Source organism: Sceloporus occidentalis, unplaced genomic scaffold (genome assembly GCF_023333645.1).
Source record: "Sceloporus occidentalis isolate IW3139 unplaced genomic scaffold, rSceOcc1.0.p SCAF_1, whole genome shotgun sequence".
Lineage (NCBI taxonomy): Eukaryota > Metazoa > Chordata > Lepidosauria > Squamata > Phrynosomatidae > Sceloporus > Sceloporus occidentalis.
The window spans coordinates 220,879,426-220,900,164 of record NW_028316981.1 but is presented as its reverse complement, the minus strand read 5'-3'; the positions used below and the strand labels follow the sequence as shown (position 1 = coordinate 220,900,164).

Genomic DNA, 20,739 nt, shown 5'->3' with positions numbered 1-20,739 from the left:
GTAACAAATGTTGTTGTTGTTGGCCTTCAAGTTGTTTCTGACTTACGGCAACCTTAAGGTTTGTCCTAGCATGTTGTTGTTTTTGCAAGATTTGTTCAGAGGGGGTTTGCCATTGCCTGAGCTGAGAGAGTGTGACTTGGCCAAGATCACCCAGTGGGTTCCCGTGGCCAAGCAGGGATTTGAACCCTGGTCTCCACAGTCATAGTCCAAAACTCATACCACTACACTATGCTGGCTCACATTTTAGTGTCAGAATTATGTGCTTCATTGAATGTGAAAGTGACACAGTGATTATTGTATAAGTGTTCTACAGTCTTAACAACAGGCATTATTCCTATCTTAATTCCTTCAGTTTTATAGGGAATAACAAAACAGTCAAGAATGTGCTCGTCCGATGCCAGTTTTGTGGCAAAACTGGGAAGTGAACCTTGCTCAAAGACAAAAACAGTACTTTGGTTCTTTTGGGGTCAGTTAGAATAAAGCATGAATACAGAATTCTCAGGATTGTTCTTGCCTCCTGCTTCATTTATTGAGTCTCTCATTCTTAAAAGATACAAATGTCCAGCTAATGTGAAGCCCATTTTGTCCATCTTCGAGTAATGTTCCTTGGGCTTGGTTTACCCATGCAGCAGTATGTAGCAGCAGAAGAAGCTGCATTACTTCTGATAGCCTTTAGGGCTGAAGGGTGGGGTATAAATACCATAAATAAAAATAATAATAAAAATAGTTTACCAGGGGTGTGTATGTGTGAGAGAGACACTTTTTCAAGCTTCCCTGTGAGAAAAATTCTGCAAATGGACACCAATATATCAAGAAATAGCTGTGATGCTATCTTTCATCCCAATGTTTAGCATCCCAATGTTTAGTGATGAAGAAATTTTGCTTTGTTAAACCTGGAAATGAAATTTTCCTTTGTTAAACTTGGAAAATGCTCAACTTCTACAGTCTAAATAGTATAATCCATTCTACAATCTTCTTTAGCAAGCATGTGTTGTTGTTGTTGTTGTTGTTGTTGTTGTTGTTGTTGTGCCTTCAAGTCATTTCTGACTTATGGCACCCTAAGGCGAACCTATCATGGGGTTTTCTAGGCAAGTTTCTTTAGAGGGGTTTGCCCTTGTCATCCTCTGAGACTGAAAGAGTGTGTCTTGTCCTCCAACATTTCAAAGATCAACACTGGGAAGATAAGTGGCCATGCAACATCAGAGTCGAAACGTCTCCTGTTCTCCAGGAGTTCTCAAAGATTATTGCCAATGGCTCTGATATTACATTTGGCAGTTCTTTTAATACTCTTGGATGTAGTTCATCTGGTCCTGGAGACTTATATTCACTGAGATTAACAAGGTATTCCAGACCATGGGATCACCCCCAATATTTCTCTAAGTTTACTGAAATCAGCTCTCCTAAAGTCTAGAATGCATGTCTGACTATGCCTGGCTTCTCCTTTCCACTGTATAACAAACTCCAGAACATGATCACTTCCACCTAAGGATCCCACCACTTGCACCCAATTAACCAGGTCATCCTTCTTGGTTAGGATCCAGTCTAAAATAGCTGATCCCCTTGTTGCCTCTTCCACCTTTTGTCTTTGAGGCAAGTAAGGAATTTGCTAGACCTTGAGGTTTTGGCTGAGTTTTGAATTCCAGCAAATATAAGCATAGTTGAAGTCACCTATCACTACTCATAGAGAAAAAGAGGGCCCCTTTCTCTCATATTACAGCCCTGATATGAAATGAGGCTCTCATATTAGTTAACTATAGAATTTAATTTAATAATTATATAATTAATTATATAATGAAGGCAAGAAGGCACATCCCAGTCAAAGGATTCAAAGATAGTCATGCTGGTTAGGGGGATTTTGAGAGTTTCAATTCCACAACAAAAACATTTCCAGCTGCAAACTTTGACGCTGAAACATAAATTGAGTGGCCTTAGGGCAAACTGGCCCCAAACATGTCAGTGACTGATGTGAAGGACAAGATAACGGCCACTTCATTTCAAACTCAGAAAAGAGGCAGCCTGACAGTCCAATCTTATTTTAACTCTGAGAATGGGTCAGTATCCAAAAGGGCTAGCTCCAAAGACTGAAGCAGCCTAGATTCAAGGGTTGGTGTCACCTGGCGTGGCAGTTCATGGTGTCAACCCGTTCCCATTGACCTCTTCCCATTCCATACCATACAGAATACTTAGAAATGTTTTTTGTATTAATGTTACTCAAAATTGTAATTCCCATATATCACCCAATGTCATGATAGCAGTTGCGACATAAAGAACTGGCAAAATTAAAATGCAATCTTTAAATTACAATAGCATATGCACCACCTAAATGTATTTACATATACATAGTTTCATGTGGTTACGGTGAACATTTGGTAAAATGTGATTTTTTAAAGAAAAATTTAAAATAATAAATTTTTAACAATCTTTATTTCTTTATTTTTTTTAAAAAAATTAGATCTGCATTTTTAAAAACAAACAAACTGGGGCCTCTCCTTTCTCCTCCCAGTGAGCATCACCCCACTGTCTCTTATAGCATTTTAAAGGCACACAAGCAAAGTCATAGCCCATTTCTGCCCAAATGCTGGTGTGGTCCCCACCCTCTGCATCCCTCTAGTGACTCTACTGACTTCAGAGGCTAAGAACAGGCCCATGACTATATGCATACAGCTCTGTTTTCTAACAGAGGGGTACAGCAGGTGGAGTGGGGGAAGCAAAGGGAATGGCCTGGATGTTGCTGGTGCCCAAGTTCCCTTCCAGCATTTGACTGCTCAACAGCTGCCTCTCTCTGCCTCATGTGAGACTACTCTTGCAGGGACTCCTGCCTCTGAGATGGGCAGCTCTAGCAGGCCCAGTTTTCTGGTGGCTGTGTCATGCTAACCTATTTTACCTTATGGACTAGCACTGACTTACTGCTGAACATAAAGAGAACAAAAATAATGACCACAGGGGACCTACATTAGTTCAGCATAGATAATGAGGTCACCTAAATAGTTAAAGAGTTCCTGTACCTTGGATCAAATACTGATAAGAATGGAGACTACAGTCAAGAAATCAGAAAAAGACTAGGAATGGGAAGTAGCACCTTTGAGACTAACTGAAAGAAATTGGCAGCATGAGCTATCATAGATTTCTGTCTACTTCCTCATTTGGAGGAAGTAGACCGAAGTCTACAAAAGTTCACGTTACCAATTTCTTTCTTTCAGTTAGTCTCAAAGGTGTTACAAGATCTCTCTATGTACTGATTCTGCGGACTAACACAGCTATATCATTGAATTCTAGGGCACGGTACAGACTGCCCAAATATGCCGTACTCCCAGCGATACTAGGGTCAGCGACTGCACGGCAACCACACGGTCCCTAACCCTAGCATGGTGCAGCGGTGTAACAATGGTAGCGTCCCATGTACATGGGTGCTGCCGTTGTGACGTAAGTGCCATGCGGTGCTGCATGGCACCGCACGTCACTTACATCATGAGTGCGCCCTGCATCATGACGTCCACTCTGCAGCGCAAAAAGAACCCGGGTTTTCTGGGTTCTTTTTCTTCTGGAGGGAAGCTGTGCAGTTTGGTGGCTGCGGCTTCCCTCTGGGGGAAATTAGGCCACTGGCAGGCTGCCCTTTTGGGGTGGTCTGTCCCATGCCAAGGCATGGGAAGGGCAGCCTTGAAAGAATTAGACAAAATCCTAAAGTGTAAAGCTTTACATTTAAGCCCCTTTTGGAATTGCAGTCATGCAAGCTGTTTTATTTCCCATCAACATGTATGGATGTGAGAAGTGAAGAGTGAAGAAAGTAGATAGGAAGAAAATAAATTCGTTGGATGTGGTGCTGGAGAAGAGTGCTGAGGACAGCCAAAAAGAGAAACGAATGGGTTCTTGAACACATTAAGCCTGAACTCTCCCTGGAAGGCAAGATGATGAAAGTGAAGATGTCATACTTTGCCATATCATGAGAAGGCAAGACTCACTAGAAAAGACAATGTTGCCAGGGAAGGTAGAAGGCAGCAGAAAGAGAGGAAGCCCACATGTCAGATAGGGAGGTCACAAGTATGAACTTACAGGACCTAAGCAGAGCAGTTGAGGATGGAGGTCTTGGAGATGCCTCAACTACAGGGTCACCTTGAGTAGTGGTCAACCTATGGACAGTTAACAACAACAACAAGCACTGACAATAGCAGGCATGGACAGCTTTAGTGGGCTGACGACCAATCTCTTGGGACCCACATGAAGTGCCAAAAATACTCCCAACCCCTTCCCCAAGCAATTCCAAAAGGAATGCAACCAGAAGACTATCTAGTTTTGAATAGACTGCTTTGCATTGTGGTGGATTCCCCTTCTTTGGGTTCTTTTTTTTTAAAGCAGAGGCTGCATGGCCATAGCTTTAGTTGTCTATTCCTGCTGAGCAGGGGGTTGGGCTACGTGGCCCTTGTGAAACTCTTCCAACTTTAAAGAGTCTATAAAAAACTGGTATTTTGTACTATAAAAAACTGGTATTTGGTGTAACGGTACTGCAGCTTATGTGAGAGGTTAACTGCCATCCCTGGAGGAAGGGAGAGGACTCTGATCTAAGTCATGTGGAGAGAGTCCCAAAAAGAGTTTTGGGTGGACAAATATGTGGCCTCAAGGTCACACTTTGCTCACCCTGCCCCTCCTCCCAGTATCAGCTCTTCCATGTCAACATTTAGAAAATAGCTATCTTCAAAATATCATGTTTAGGATATTCAAACAGAATCTGTCATACACTTTGAAAATATAGGACAAAGCTGTGTAGATACACACATGTTGAAGACGGGAGGGAGGGAAGGCACAGAGGTGTGAGATACCCCTGAGGTTATGAGAATAGAGAGCCATCTGGATCACAACCAGACAAAGAGACCAAGGAATTGACAGCAAGAGGAGGGATCAATGGTACTTATTGTTTCCCACTGGCCAGCCAGATCTTTGGCTGCATCTTTACACAGTTGTGGGAAAATCATTGCACCGCGATGGAAATCCTTGTCTCCTTATGCATGCTCTCATTTCTATCATTCTATGGTTGGAAAGCACAGCCACAGTGAAGGCAAGGCAGTGGAGGGGAGACCTATCCACTGCTTTCTTTCTTACCCCCTCCCTTTCTTCTGTCCCATCATAAAATCCCACACCCTGGTCCCATAGCGCTGGGTCAGCAGATAAAGTCTTGCTTACTCTCCAACTCCATCCCCTGCCAAAACCTCAACACACTAGACAGTCCTGCTAATTCAGCCCATTCCAGCCTTCACTAACTCCAGCCAAAGCTTGGAAGATAACAAGCCTGCAGGAACTTTTCCAGTCCAAATTCCTGTCTCAAAGAGAAGGAGTGCTGCAAAACGAACAGTAAGAGCAGAAGCCTAGAATGGGAAGCACAGTGACTCCAACGCCAGGCAACAGGCCAGTGATGAATCTCCTGGAAAGGAAGTGCCAGATCTTCTGGAGGACTGCCTTGCAATTCATGGACACTGGGCCTGGAACTCTGAATGCTCCAATGAGCAGGGAGATCAAAAAGCACTCTGTACGTACATGCAGGAGCCTACCTTTAGATATACATCCAGTAGTTGCCAAACTTTGGTCCTCCAGATGTTTTGGACTTCAGCTCCCAGAATTCTAGCTTGTTGGCCAAGCTGGCTGGGGCATCTGAGAGTTGAAGTCCAAAGCACCGGGAGGACCAAAGTTTGGGAACCAAGCCTTTGAAGCATCAGAAACGTGTTCAAGAGCTAAGTCAGAGATGGGCAGAGAGTGGTCCCAAAGCTATTTCCGTAGTTCCTTTCCTTACACCTCCAGACTTTCCAAACCATCCTTTTTGTAGGTAAGAAAAGGGTGAATTACCTCTCCTAGAAGCAGATTGCCACTCCTATAGTGGCAATCTGCTTTCTAAATAGATGGTTTGTTGTTGTGTGCCTTCAAGTTGTTTCCAACTTTGGGTGACCCTAAGACAAACCAAGGGTTTTCTTGGCAAGATTCATTCAGAGGAGGTTTACCATTGCCTCCCCCTGTGATTAAAAGAATGTGACTTGCCAAGGACACCCAGTGGGTTTCACAGCCAAGCGGGGAATCAAACAACTCAAGAGTTGTAGTCCAACACTCAAACCACTACACCATGCCAGCTCTCTCAAACAGGTAATAGATTTGTCCTCTAGGTGGTAGACAAGCCCCTCTGTCCTCAACCTCAGGCCCATGGTCTCCCTGACTGAACCTAGCCATCTGGCTTGATGCCTTCCACAACTGACTTTTTAAATATGTTTTTCCTTCACATGGTGTGTCCAAAGCACAACAACATCAATTTAGTCATCCTGGCTTTCAGGGAGAGTCGAGACTTTACCTGTTTGAGGTAAAAATGGAAGCCAGGGAGAATTCAGGCTTTACCTGTTCTCGGACCCATTTGTTTGTCTTTTTGGGTGTTCACAGTGTCCTCAGCACTCTTCTCCAGAACCACATTGCAAATTATTATTATTATATTATAGTTCGAGTGATGGAACACCCCATCTAGTTTATTTCTATAGCACAAATTAATCTGTTTTCTTCCTATCAGCTTTCTTCACTGTCCAGTTTCCACATCCGTACATGGTGATGGCCTGGATTATCCTGACTTTAGTGTTCAGAGTTATGACTTTACATTTTAGGATCTTGTTCATTTCTTTCATAGTTGTCCTCGAATCAATGCTTGTAGATCTTCCATGGTAATTTTTTTTTAAAGTTCAGCATTAATCCAAACTTGGTACTCCCATTTCTCTAAGTGTCTCTCTCTCTGGCTTTTTCTTTGCGAACGAAGATTCAGGAAGGACTCATCCACGCTTTCTACAAGCGCCTTGATGACTAAAAAGGCAGATCTGAGATAAATAAGTCCTTATTATTAAATTTCTCCTTCGTTGTCTATTCTCAGCATCTATGAGTCTGTCCCGAAGCATTACGAGTTCACTTCTCAGCGTCTCTATCTGTTGTTCATTGCTTTCAGATTTTTCCTTAGCTTCTTCAGCTGTCTTTTTTATTCCACTTATCTGCTCTGTGAGAGCTTGAATTGTACTCTCAATGCTTTGGAAAGCATCAAACAGCTTGTCTAATTTTTGATCCAGGACTTCTAGCAAGATTTTTGTGGGAGGACTCACCGTTGTCGTCTCCATGTTGTTCATTAATCACACTGCAGCCGGCTTTTCTCTCCCACTTGCTTTTCTTCTTTTCAAAGGCCCCATTCCCACTGGGCTATAAATCAAATCAAGAATTGGATTATAGGAACATCGTTCCCATTTGAATTTGCATTCGATCCTTGTTTAAGGAAAATTGTTCCCATTTCAATCTGCGTTCGATCCAACTTTGATCAATTTCCCCAGCTAAAGCACGAATCAGCAGTGGATAACCTGGGTTATCCTGACACCACTTTTCCAGAAGGGTTTTTTTTTTTTTTTTTTTTTTTGCAGCTGCCATGTCGGATCTGCGGCGAATTAATGGAAACGATAAGTGTGTCCGAATCCGGGGAGGAACAATGTTCAAGGAGCTGTCCCGGGGGTGTCACCAGCTTTGTTCTCTTTCCTGGCATTCCCAGCACCAGGGACGTAGCCAGGATTTTAGGAAGGGTCCAGACTAAGGGCCACCATTATAATGGGGCTTGGGCGCGGCAGTGCAGTAGCACACACCATTCATTTTTCTAATGGAAGGGGGGGTCCGGACCTCAAGAACCCCCCCCCCTTGGCTACATCCCTGCCGGCACCATTTCCCCCCGTTCGCATAGCCTTTATCCAGTGGTGTGTAAAACTTTTTTTAAAAAAAACGATGAAAGTTAAACTGGGTTTTTTGGAGAGGGAGGGAAAAAGAAAGGAAAGAGGATTAGGGATATGGAGAAAGGAAGGCTGGCAAAAACTTTTTGTGAGCAGAAAGGAAAGAGAGAGAGAGAGAGAGAAACCCAAAACCCTGAACGTGGCTCCTGCATCCAGCCTTGTTTCTTTTTTTGAGACAGAAAAGGGGTGCCTGGCTGCTGCATATTGGGGTGGTTTGAAGAAGAAGGGGGGATAAGAAGAAGAAGGGGGGATTAGATGTCACTGTGATGTCTAATCGCCTAAGCGCTTGATTGACAGCTTTTTAAAAAATGGTTCCAGAAAGGCAATGGGAATGGGGAACAAACAAAAAAACCCACATCAAAATACAACAGAGAAATATCAATGGAAACGAGAATATGAGTAAAGAAAAACCGAGTCCATTTGCTCCCTTTTGTAATGGGAACAATGGACCTGATTCGAATACGACTCGGAAGCTTGATCCGATCCAGACTCGCAGCGATATATATCTCTTTGTATGCCCAGTGCGAATGGGGCCAAAGAGATCTTGCTTGCACTGGATCTTAATTTCTAGTGTCCAAATTAAGTGCCTTGCACTTTTTATCAACTTTATGCTTTAAATGGAGCAATAATTGATCTAATTTGTATCTCTTAGAAGGGAGAGGATTCAAAGGTGTCTATCCTCTTTCTCTGCATGCGCAACCCCAGAATCAATTCTTTTAAAAAAAAAACACTTTCAGACTAGTGTCAGGAAACCCCGGGCATTTTGTGTTTGTCTTGCTTCTTTCCTCCTAGAATTGATCCAATGAGGATCGGAAGCAGTTTCAAATGGGAATGAGGGTCATTTGCCCCGAATCCCACTTCGGAGCAAACTGCAGTGGGAATGACCCCCTAGGCAGTTGATGTTCCTTCCTCCTATCTCCACTCCTCCTTCTTCTGAGTCTAAACCTACTCTTCTTATGATAGAGTCTGCATACATGTTGAACAAATAGGGAATGCCACCAAATAAATATGTCAATAAATAAATAAACTCATTGTTTTTCTGAATGCATCCATTTTTGCCTCATATAATGCTTTCTTGCGTATTTCCTTTGAAGCACAGACATTTACATCAGTGCCAGCAAGAAAATAAACAAGGCTATCCTCCAGGAAATGGTTATCCTGGAAGTTTCTTGGTTTTTTTCCTGAAAGGCAAACAACAGCTGCTTGGTGACTAAAATCAAGAACTGAATTATTTATTTTCCTTCCACAACATTGCCAGAACTGGAGGCAGGCATCACTCCTGCAGCCAAAACGTCTATCCAACTATCACTAAAATCTTATTTTTACAGTTGACAAAGTACCATGACAAAAAAAGATGTAAACTGGGGATCACTCTGCCAGCAGCGCCAACAGGGTATTTTCAAAGTGGAGTATGGGCTTAGAAAACCCAATTTGACAGTCCTGAGAAGCTGCTCTATGCAAACAAACCATTGCTGACTTTTAGCCACACTGCCAACATTCACAGAATGCACCAGATGTTTTGCTAAACTAAAACAACTGGTTTTAAGGTGATTGTTCATAACAGTGTATTAATTTTCTAATTGCAGTCGGTCCTCGGTATCTGCTGGGGTTTAGTTCCAGGACCATCACCCCCAGGCATACCAAAATCCATGGATGCTAAATTCTCTTTAAATATAATGGCACAGTGAAATGGTGTCCGTTATATAAAATGGCAAAATCAAGGTTTGCTTGTTGGAATGTGTATGTATGTATGTATGTATATATATATATGGAGTACAGTCCGTCCTTGCCTTATGCGGGGGATCCGTTCCAGATCCCGCCGCGTAAGGCGAATTCCACCTATGCTTGAGCCCCATTGGAAACAATGGGGCTCGTGCGCAGCGGCGCGGCGGCGCAGGAGCACGTGGGACACAACAGGCGCGCGTGCCCATTCAATTGAATGGGACGTGCTGCCCCTTCCACCCTGCACGCGCCTCACGGCTTGAGTGCGTATGCTCACACGGCTTGAGTGCGTATGCTCAAGGCCGTGTATGGCGCGCCCGCGTATGGTGTGGGCGCGCTGTATTTTCAAGGCATGGATGCTTGAATCAGTGAATAAAGAATCCATGGATATGGAGGGCTGACTATATAACTCCCAGATCCCAATAGCCTGCATGGCCAGGGCTGCAGGGATTCTGTAAGTTGTAGCCAAAAAATACAGCGGGCTCTTGGTATCTGATGGGGTTTGGTTTTAGGGCACCCCATGGATACCAAAATCTATGGATACTAAAGCCCCATTAAATACAATGGCATAGTACAATGGGTGTCCTTTATATAAAATGGCAAAATCAAGCTTTACTTTTTGGAATTTATATAGCTTTTGAATATTTTCAAGCTGTGGATGTTTGAATCCATGGACTGAAAAATCTGTGGATACAGAGGGCCGCCTGTATCTTTATCCAGCTCTGTGGACGGTCATGTGTAAAAACTTGCTTCAACTGTAGTCACACACAGCTGAAAACCAACACATCTTAATAGTAATAGAAAGGACCCCATCTAGAGTGGGGCGGTTGTGTAAATGATCTGATTCCATAGCTTCTCTTTGTAAGCAACAGCTGATTCATTTCATTCACACTGTAAGGAAAACAGCCTGAGGCATAAATTCACTACTCCGACACAGAGAGAAGCCAGATCCCACACAGCCTTCTGCTGGGAAGTGGGATGAGGGTGGGGGACGGATACTGTACACCACGTTGTGAACGGCCTTTGCTGCAAGACCACCCTTTCATTTATCCCCTCCTGGAGGAATGACGGCATCCTTTCAAACCAACCCCCTTACCAATTGCTTTCCTTATTTTTGGATTTGGGGGCTGGCAAAAATGCTCTGGGACTTCCTGGAGGAAGGCAAGCATACTGTGAAAAACTGATTTGGTATGCTGCCAGACATAACATCACAACCACGCCTCTTGAGCTATGGAAAAGCAAGGTGTTGGCCAAGGATATCATACTAAAAATGGAGCAAGATTGTTTTCTGCAGCTCCGAAGAACTGGACATGGAGCAATGGGAGTTTATCACATGTGGGGAAAATCGGGGAAAATCAGGGGTTTAAATAGTAATTTCCCCAGGAAAGTCGCACAATTGCAGTGAAGATTTTCACTCACATTGCGATTAAAGACTTATCCTGGGACTAACCAGGGAGTAACCAGCAACAAATCATTCAAGTGATTTCCCCATGAATGATTTGTTGCTGGTTATTCCCTGATTATTCCCAGCATAAGTCCTCTTTAATCGTGTTGTCGTGTGGAAATCTTCACCGCGATCGCATGACTTTCCTGGGGAAATCACCATTCAAACCCCCAATTTACCCTGATTTTCCTTGTGTGATAAAGTCCATGAATTCAAGCTACAGGAAAAGAAATTCCACCTCAACATTAGGAAAAACTGCCTTGAGAGTAAGAGTTGTTTGACAGTGGAAGTTGCTGCTTCAGAGCTGGTGGAGTCTTCTTCTTTGGAGGTTTTAAAGCAGACTCTGTCATTTCATATACAAACCACCAACTGTTCGGACTCATGTTACATTATTCTCTTTCAGTTATTGGACTCAGATTTATTATTGATTGCCTATTGCTTTTCTCGTTGCATATTGAATGCTCTCATTGTTGCTTATGTTTTCCATGATTGCCTTTCCCACTGCCTATTGTTGATTGCTTTATTTCATTCTTTGTATGTATGATATGTGTGCATTGGTTCCAGGTAGCCAGATATCCCCCCCCCCCCCCGGCATCACTAGTGTGATACTCCCCTTAGTAGGACTTCCTCTCCGATATTCACACACCAAAATTTCAATGGCGAAGATTAATTCGGAAAATACTCATCATCACACACCTGTGAGTCCTCATAATTTCTGAGGGGAGGGTATTACCTATTCTGCTCTCTATAAAATTTTGGTGTAAATGATAGCCCATATGATCCCTAGATGAACTCTGGCTGCTTGTCCGCCATTAAGAGATAAGCAAGAGGACATGTACACACCACACCTAAGGTGAAGTCATCTTCAGTAAATATTGTCATTCCAGATAGTCTAGGAAGTTGCAAATGGGATTATCATTTTGCCCATGCAATCAGAAGGTGCAGTGTTTGCCTTCCCAGAGTTGCTTACCCCCTCCCCGAGTCTGTTGCCCAAGTAGATTAGGACCTAATAAGACAATCAGACCTAGTCATCCAGGTGTTAGACAAGCAATTATACACCTTTGGCTGAAGGGCCTTTTGCCCCTATAAAAACCCCAGACTTTGGCAAGTCTGTGTGCCATCTGAGAGGTCTCCATACTCCACATCAGTCGGACCTTTGACTTGGACACCAGCATTTCCGTTCAAACCCACATTGCGGAATGGACTTGCCCCATTGCCACTCTTCCCCATCCAATTCCCAGAGGCGAATCTATACTTTGGTGAGTATTGCCCTAGTGAAGCCTGAACTCTTGATCCACGCTAATCCCTGATTTTCCTGAGCCTTGTGTTTGTGTTAGTAAATTGTGTGTGGTTTTTCTCCATTAATAAACTGGATATTAATTTGAGAAGTCTGCATCTGCTTCCTTTCTGGAATTCCCTGGTCTTCTCAGTATACACAACGGGGGGGGGGGGGGGGGGATCTCGCAGGAATGTCATAGCAAGTCCCCCTCTCGTGTTATTGAACAACAATAATAAATTTCCTTAACAAGACCCTTGGCTACACAGCTCCATACAACCAAGAGAGCATGCAGCAGGGACCATAATAGACCCTTCCTGGAGCCTCCTTTAGACTTGGTTTACAGAGCAAGCCTTTCTGAAAGAGAAAGACAGGAGCATCCAAACAGGAATTAAATAATAACAAGCCATCCTGGAGTAGTGGTTTGAGTGTTGGATGACAACTAGAGATCAGAGTTCGAATCCCAGCTCAGCCATGGAAACCTACTGGGTAACCTTGGGCACATCATATGCTCTCAGCCTCATGGGAAGGCAATGGCAAACTTCCTTGGAACAACTCTTGCCAAGGAAAACCTATGATGAGTGTTAGGATTGCCATAAATTGGAAATGACTTGAAGGCACACAACAACAGCAACAAGAACACACCAAGAGTTTCAGACTGGCAGCAAGGAGCAGAAAACATACTGGTACATGGTACTAGCTTAGTTTTACTGCCACATATTGCCACAAGCAAAGGCATTTCACAGAATTGAGGAAGGAGTGGGTCCAAGATAAGACATGACCTGGTTCTTTTTCCACTAGGGGAATTATTTAAAAAAGAGGTAATTCTAGTAAGCAAAGGGGGGGCCTCATTTCCCACTTGACACAGAACAGAAATGCCCTTATTAGGACCAGCTGAAAAGTTGCCAAGTACTGAGTGAGCTTTTGAGCATCAGGCAAAACAATCAACGAAACAAGGTGGAAAAGGTGAAGTATGTAGTTGTAGCTTCGAGTCTGTTGCTCAAGTCATAATATGGAGCACAGGAGAGTTATGCATACATAAATAAATTAAAACAATAAAGAATGCTGTATCACATTTTAAAAATAATTTATTATCTTACGAGTGTATGAGCAAGGTTTGAGATCTTTATGGGAAAGCTTTCTCTTGGTCTCACTAACATGGCAGGTATGTTTGAAGAAGATTGCTCCCAGAATGAAGAATTCCTGCTCTCAGGAGGTTTAACTGGCCCTCTTTGGTCCAAAACACATTGCAGAAATAATCCAGTTTGAGACTAAGAACTAGGCAGGGTTCAAGATAAGCCCAGGGCAGAGAGCAAAAATGGCAATTTCCTATTCCCCCCCCCCCCCCCCCCCCCAATTTCTAGTAGCAGTAATACTGGCTGAGAATCAAGTGAACAGCAAAATTAACCATCTTGGATAGTTAGATAAAATACCATTAAATAAAGTAGGATTCAGGTAAACATGAGGGGCGATGATGATGATAAATAATGATGATGATGATGATGATAGAACAAAAACAACGCAGGATGGGATCTTTTTTTACCTCCCCCCTCCCAAATCCGGGATTGTCCCACCCAAATCTGGGATATGACAACCCTGCTCAGAGAAGGTATTTATAAGCAAGCAATGAGGATTTGTTTGTCTCCTTTTGATAGCCAAATTTGCATTGGGCCCAGTTTAATGTGCTTTTAACCCCTTGTTGCGCTCTGTGTGATAACCAATAGCAAATGGGATTGCTTTTCTGGGATGCTACCACTTTAACCATTTTTGAAATGGAAGCACATAGGACCTAAGTGTGATAGGTCCACAGAGACACAGAGGTAGGCATACTTCTGAATCTTTCTACCCTTTCCTTTATGTCATTTGACTTCTGAAGTGTTTCCATATGTATGTGTGGAATAAAAACAGAAAGGGAGAGGATGTGCTGATATACTTACTTCTCCCAAGGAGCCCTGACCTCTTGAAAAGCAAAAACATAACAACTAAGGAACACTACTCTTACAAATGCCTTTTGAGGACAGCTCATGAAATCTACCTTCATTCTACAACAACAAAAAATCCCAACTTGCCCTGCAAACCTAACAGGTGTATTTTTAAATGATGCTGATGTGTTTTCACAGGTTTTTCAGCCAAGCTGTGCTCCCAAGCCTCTCTTTTTAGAACCTGAAAACAGAAAGAGGGAAATGCAATTGTGCCATTGCCAAAAGACAAGAAAAGAATCCAGGAATGTTGGATTTTTTCCATCCTTCATAGATTGCTAGACTTCAGCTGCATTTCCAGACACAGGAGGAGGTTCAGTCACAACGCTCAGCTTTGTCAACAACTCCTTTGCAGCGTTAGAGATGGCAGCCGGAGAGAGAACCAATCTTGCTTCCTTCATTGCAGCAGCATGGCATGGAAAGAATTTGGGTTGGGCATTGGGTTGCCATAATTGTCCACTAAAACCCGGGACAAAATGTAGGACAAAATCTAGACCAAACTGTAGGACAACTGCAGGACAAAACTCAGCCCAAAATGTAGGACATTTAAGGTTCTTAACTGTCCTACATTCTGGGCTGAGTTTTGTCCTGCAGTTGTCCTACAGTTTGGTCTAGATTTTGTCCTGCATTTTGTCCTGGGTTTTAGTGGACAGTTATGGCAACCCTAGCTGGGCAGCATATTTAATCCATTAATATATTGGCAAAGTACTTGTACAGCCAGAGGAGAGGGTGCTGCTTCCCATGCAAGCCAAGAGAGGCGTGAGGTTTTTCCAGAGCTCTGGCCAAGCAGACCTGCAACTCCTAGCAAAATTCCATGTGGCTTGGTCACAACTAGCACACATCCCATTGCCACTGCCTCTGGAAAATGTGAGGCAGGCAGGCAGGCAGGGAGGGAGGGGAGTGATACTGACTCATGGTTATAGATTTCATACTTCTTCAGCACACTGCACAAGTTCAACATGCATCTGACCTCATGCTTCACTTTGAGACTTCACTTTGAGCTGCTTAAATGAAGGAAACCGTGCTCCAAAGATTGAATAGAGGCAGGCAGGAATAGACATTTCACGTGAAGGAATAGACAGGACGGAGGTGTATATACCCTGCTCAGTTAGTAGGGGGCAGAAAATGGAAAACGAGGCAACCTAATGAGGAAAAGTGGATTTTGAAAAGGAAGACGCATAGCATATTTCAGTAAATGTGTTAAGATGACCTTGGGCAAGTCACATGCTCTCAGCCTCAGGAGAAAGCAATGGCAAACCTCCTCTGAAAAAACCTTGCCAAGAAAACCTCAAGATAAGTTCACCTTAGGGTCCTTGTAAGTCAGAAATGACTTGAAGGCATACAACAAGTAAGAATGCAAAGGGATCTTGTAACAACTTTGAGACTAACTGAAAGAAAGAAGTTGGTAGCATGAGTTTTCGTAGACTTCAGCTTACTTCCTCAGATGCATGTCCTTCTTTCTTTCAGTTAGTCTCAAAGGTGCTACAAGATCCCTTTGCATTTTGGGTTTCCTTACTAACATGGCTATACCTTTGAATAACAAGTAAATAACACTAGAGACTAGGAAAATGTGGAACCAGATGTAGCGACTTGGTGTTGGGCATATAACTTTCCGTAGCCACAAAGCCACTCTACTGCAAAAGGAATTAAGTGCTCATTTTTCTAACTTGTGCCACCACAAAAGCTAAGCATTGTACAAACTCCATATTACAAGTTTACCCTTCAGAGGCCCATTGTTACTGTTATCCCACTTTAACTACCATTGTTCCATCTTATGGCATTTGGGGAATGCTGGTTTAGATAGATTGGTTCCCAGTTGGCAAAGGTCAGGCAAAGATGCATTCTATCAACCTTTTTGTTCAACTTGTAAGCAGAACACATCATAAGAACAGAAGACTCAGGCGGGTTACAAACCGCCACTTGGGACGCCCTCAAGACATCCCAGTTTAAAAAAGGGGCGTCTCTTCCAGACGCCCCTATTCCTGTTAAGGACTCTGTCCGTAACAAATGGCGGCAGCCATTCCACACGGCCACCGCCATCTTGACGTAACGGACACTGTGCGTTTGCACGTCGTGCAGTGCTAATGACGTCACGAGTGCGCCATTGGTGCCTCGCGGCGTCATTAGCGCGCCGCCAGAAGAAGCTCCATTTTGGAGCTTCTTTTTTGCTCCGTAAGGGAGCCGCGCGGTTTGGCTGCGGCGGCTCCCTCGCGGAGCAAACAGCAGCGCTGGGAGACAGCTGCAAAGCGGCGGTTTGTAACGCCTCCCCGACTCAGAAGAAAGAGTGAAGACAGGAGGAAGGAACATCAACAACCTTAGTTATGTGGACAATACCATATTACTAGCTGAATACATCATAGACGTGGAACAATTACTAAAGAAAGTCAAAGATGAAAGTGCAAAAGCAGGCTTAATGCTGAACATAAAATAATAATCATAATAATGACCACGGAAGAAATACATTCAACCCAGACAATGCAGAAATAGAAATATTAAAGGGTTCCAATAGCTAGTATCAAACTTCACTCAGAATGGTGACTGCAGCCAAGAAATAATAAGAAAAAATAAAAATAAAAGGGATGGGAAGGCCAACCATAAAAGAACTAGAGAACAGCCTAATGAGTAAAGACATAAAACTGAGCACTAAAGTCAGAATCGTCCAAGCCATAGTATTCCCCATCACCATCTATGGATGTGAGAGCTGAACAGGGGGAAAAAACTGGTAAGAAAAAAATCAACTTATCCAAGATGTGGTGCTGGAGAAGAGTTGCTGAGGATATGGATGACCAAAAAGACAAACAAATGGTCCTAGAACGGATCAAGCCAGAACTCCCACTGGAAGCCAAGATGTCAAAATTGAGGCTACCATACTTTGGCCACATCATGAGAAGGCATTTGACTCACTCAAAAAGACATTAATGCTTGGAAAGGTGGAGGGTAGTAGAAAGAGAGGAAGGCTGCACCTCAGAGGGCTGGATTCAGTTAGGGAGGTCATGAGTTGAATCTACAAGACTTATGCAGACAGTAGAAGACAGGGGGCCTTGGAGATTTCTCATCCACAGGATCCCCATGAATCTAGGTAGACTTGAGGGCAGTTAACAACAATGAAGTTTAGACAGTGGTACTTAGAATTCTCAGCTTGAGAGCTACTTTACTACAAATCCATGGAATTCTATATAATGGAAACATGGCATTATAGCTGTGCAGTGTGAAAGGGCCTCAGAATTCAGTCCTGAAATAACATTTCCCGGCTATGGCTCAGGCTTGAAGCATGTTGAAGAGTGCCTATGCGAGCAAACTGTGGTCCTCCACATGTTGTGGGACTGTACCTTCATCAGTCCTAGCCAATACAGTCAATGCTGAGGAATTATGGGAATTGTAGTCTGACAACATTTTTATTCCTGTGTAGTGCCCACCCTGAATGCCAGCCCATGGAGGGAGCATAGACAATTAAACTAGCAAAGCTGATTTTCATAAGCTTTATGCAAAGGAATCGTGCCGCACCTTTCAGATTAACTGAAAGATGGTAGCATGAGCTTCAATAGACTTGAGCCTGTGCATAAAGAAGATGTGATGAACTGGCCAAGAGAGCCCCCCTGAGGCTGGGGGTAGGTTAATGTGCCAGCAAATCATTGCCTTTGTTCTGCAGTTTATTGATACACTCAAATTTTGCCATTTCTTTTATCATCTTTTTGACTCCCACATTGCATCTCGATACTTATTCATATGGTTATCTTCTAGCCTTGGTTTTAGGCTTGCCTTGTGCCCCAGTGACCATTGTTGAAACTGAACATGTCGCCTCATCTCCATATACAGAAAGTTTTGCATTTCTTTGGACATTCTCGTACACAGACTGCTATATAGGTTTGTCACTGGGCTTTCCACTCCACCAAATGCATCTGAGGAAGTAGACTCAAGTCTGCAAAAGCTCATGCTACCAACTCATGCTCATGCTCATGATCTTTCAGTTAGTCTCAATCCTTTTGCATACTGATTTTCCAGACTAACATGGCTATGTTTCTCAATTTGTCCTATGAGGAACGAGTTAAGGAGCTGGGGTTGTTTAGCCTGGAGAAGAGAAGGTTAAGAGGTGATATGATAGCCCTGTTTAAATACTTGAAGGGATGCCATACTGAGGAGGAAGCTGACTTGTTTTCACTTGCTCCAGAGACTAGGACCCAGAGCAATGGATGCAAGCTACAAGAAAATAGATTCCACCTCAACATTAGGAAGAACTTCCTAACAGTAAGGGCTGTCCGACAGTGAAACAAACTCCCTCAGAGTGTAGTGGAGTCTCCTTCCTTGGAGGTCTTTAAACAGAGGCTAGCTGGCCATCTGTCGGGGATGATTTGATTTGGATTTCCTGCATGGCAGGGGATTGGACTAGATGGCCCTTGTGATCTCTTCCAACTCTATTATTCTATGTTTCTATGATTCTGTAAATACATAGGCTTCATGCTCCAATTTGTTCCAGTGCTCAAGAAGAGGTAAAACAAAATAAAGTCTTCCCTGTGAGCTTTATTCATAAGTGATTAAATAAAGAACTGAATCAGAGCCAGGCTGGTGTAGTGGTTGGATTGTTGCATTCGGACACTGGGAGACCAAGATTAAAATCCACATTCAGAAAAACTACTAGGTGGCCCTGGGCAAGTCATACTCCCTTAGGGGAAGGCAATGGCAAAACCACTCTGAATGATTTTTGTCAAGAAAACCCTACAACTATGGAGATCATTAGATGAGGGGAAGGGGGAAGAAAAAGGCATAACCCGGCTAAATCACACAGTTGCACTGAAGATTTTCCGACAACGAAGCACTCATCCAGGATTTACCCTGTGAAGAACCCGTTATGCTCCAGCAACAAACCATTCATAGGGAAGTCCGGTGAATGACTTCTCAATAACACAAATGAAGTGCGATTGCGAGAGTGCAAAGGTTAATCATGCAGTACTTCATTCACACTACTGCAGAAGCAATCAGGGATAACCAGAATGCATTGCGGTGGAGGCAATCCGTTCCCTTTGCCAGGATCAGTTTTGCAGTGGATTTCAGTCTCCTTTTGAGTTATGGGACACAATTTTGTTTACACTGGATTAAAACAATGTGGTGAAGTAATAAATTTTATTTTTTTCCCTTTTATTCTGTGTGAGACAGAAACATGATTTCAAGACATGCGCCATAGCTCCGAAACAGAGCATGTACAAAACAATCAACCCCAATGTACTAATGTACATTCATGGATGTGTGAGAAACGCAATCTCAATATTATATGGTAATGTCACAATAATTGTGTGATTGCACAACTGTGTGAAAATATCGAGTGCTATAGTGCTACTGTTGCACTAGCTTTCGTTACTGCAGTTATCTCCAGAGTCATCATAAATTGGAGTTAACTTGAAACCGCATAACAATAAAAACAACTGAATCTTAATCTTGAATATGCAGAGTGACAAATAAATTTCAGAAACCAGTGCAATCTAAGAGCAAAGCCTGACTACCACCTGGACAAACAAGAATGCCTCACACTGATCTGGGTGGGCCAGGAAACTGTGGCAGACAGAAATATCAGAACAGACTGTGCAAATGAGCACACAACAGGAGCTGCACTCTGATGCAGCCTCCCATAGAAAAGGAATGGACTTTTGAGAACAAGGAGAAACACTTCCTCCACCACCATCACCGCAGCAAAAGCAAAAAAAAAGAAAAAGAAAACTGAATTGTGTGGTTGGTCATGCGCTCAGTTGAATAAAAGCAACCAAAAAGTGAGAGTCTTGTATATGTATGCATATACATGTTCTTCATCTCCCTATACAATCAACACAGACTTGTATTTGGCCCCTTTGGCAAACTCAACTGTACAAAGAAAGCCAAGGCATATGGGAGAAAATGGGTAGCCATTCCTTTAAAAGCTAACATCCTGACTGGTAAATCTATATGTACATATTTGGCACATACTGCAGCTAGCAGAGAACTATAAATCTGCCTTGCTGTAAAGGTCTGCTTGTTCTCTTGTTATTGTATTTTATTTTATTGGTCTCCAACTAAAGTTAGTCTGACATTTAATGAAGTATATTATGGAAAGCCTAGCAGTCTCTGGCTCTTGGGGTGACAGACAAGGACTAAATTCAGGCTACAACATACTAGTCTTATATAGCTCCATGGCCAAGATTTCAATTCAACTAATTCTGCTAATTCTTTTTAGATGGCAAATGAAATCTTTAGTTGCTGTTGCAGCTGAGTAACTGAATGGTTTTAATAAAGATTCATGTACAGTTAATGTTCAACAAAGTACTCCGTCCATAATTCCTAAAAATGTAATTTTTGAACATCTATTTCAAAATGATAAGAGCATTAAAATGCATAGTTCTCTGCATGAAAAAATCTTATTACAAAGCAATAGTTTTCAACCTAGATTCCCAGGGTGAACAATACCCAGAATTCCTGATCGAGGGCCATGGTGACTCAGGCATCCAGGGAGTGTAGTCTAACACTGAGAGACTCAGGAGTCATTCACATGTTGTTGTTTTTAGTGTGACTATGCCAAAA

The 20,739-nt window shown here is 42.9% G+C and overlaps 1 protein-coding gene across 1 annotated transcript in view; it reads right to left on the bottom strand.

Annotated features, from left to right (window-relative positions):
• Nucleotides 1-20,739, bottom strand: part of KANK2 (KN motif and ankyrin repeat domains 2) — a 132,095-nt gene that overhangs the window by 33,603 nt on the left and 77,753 nt on the right.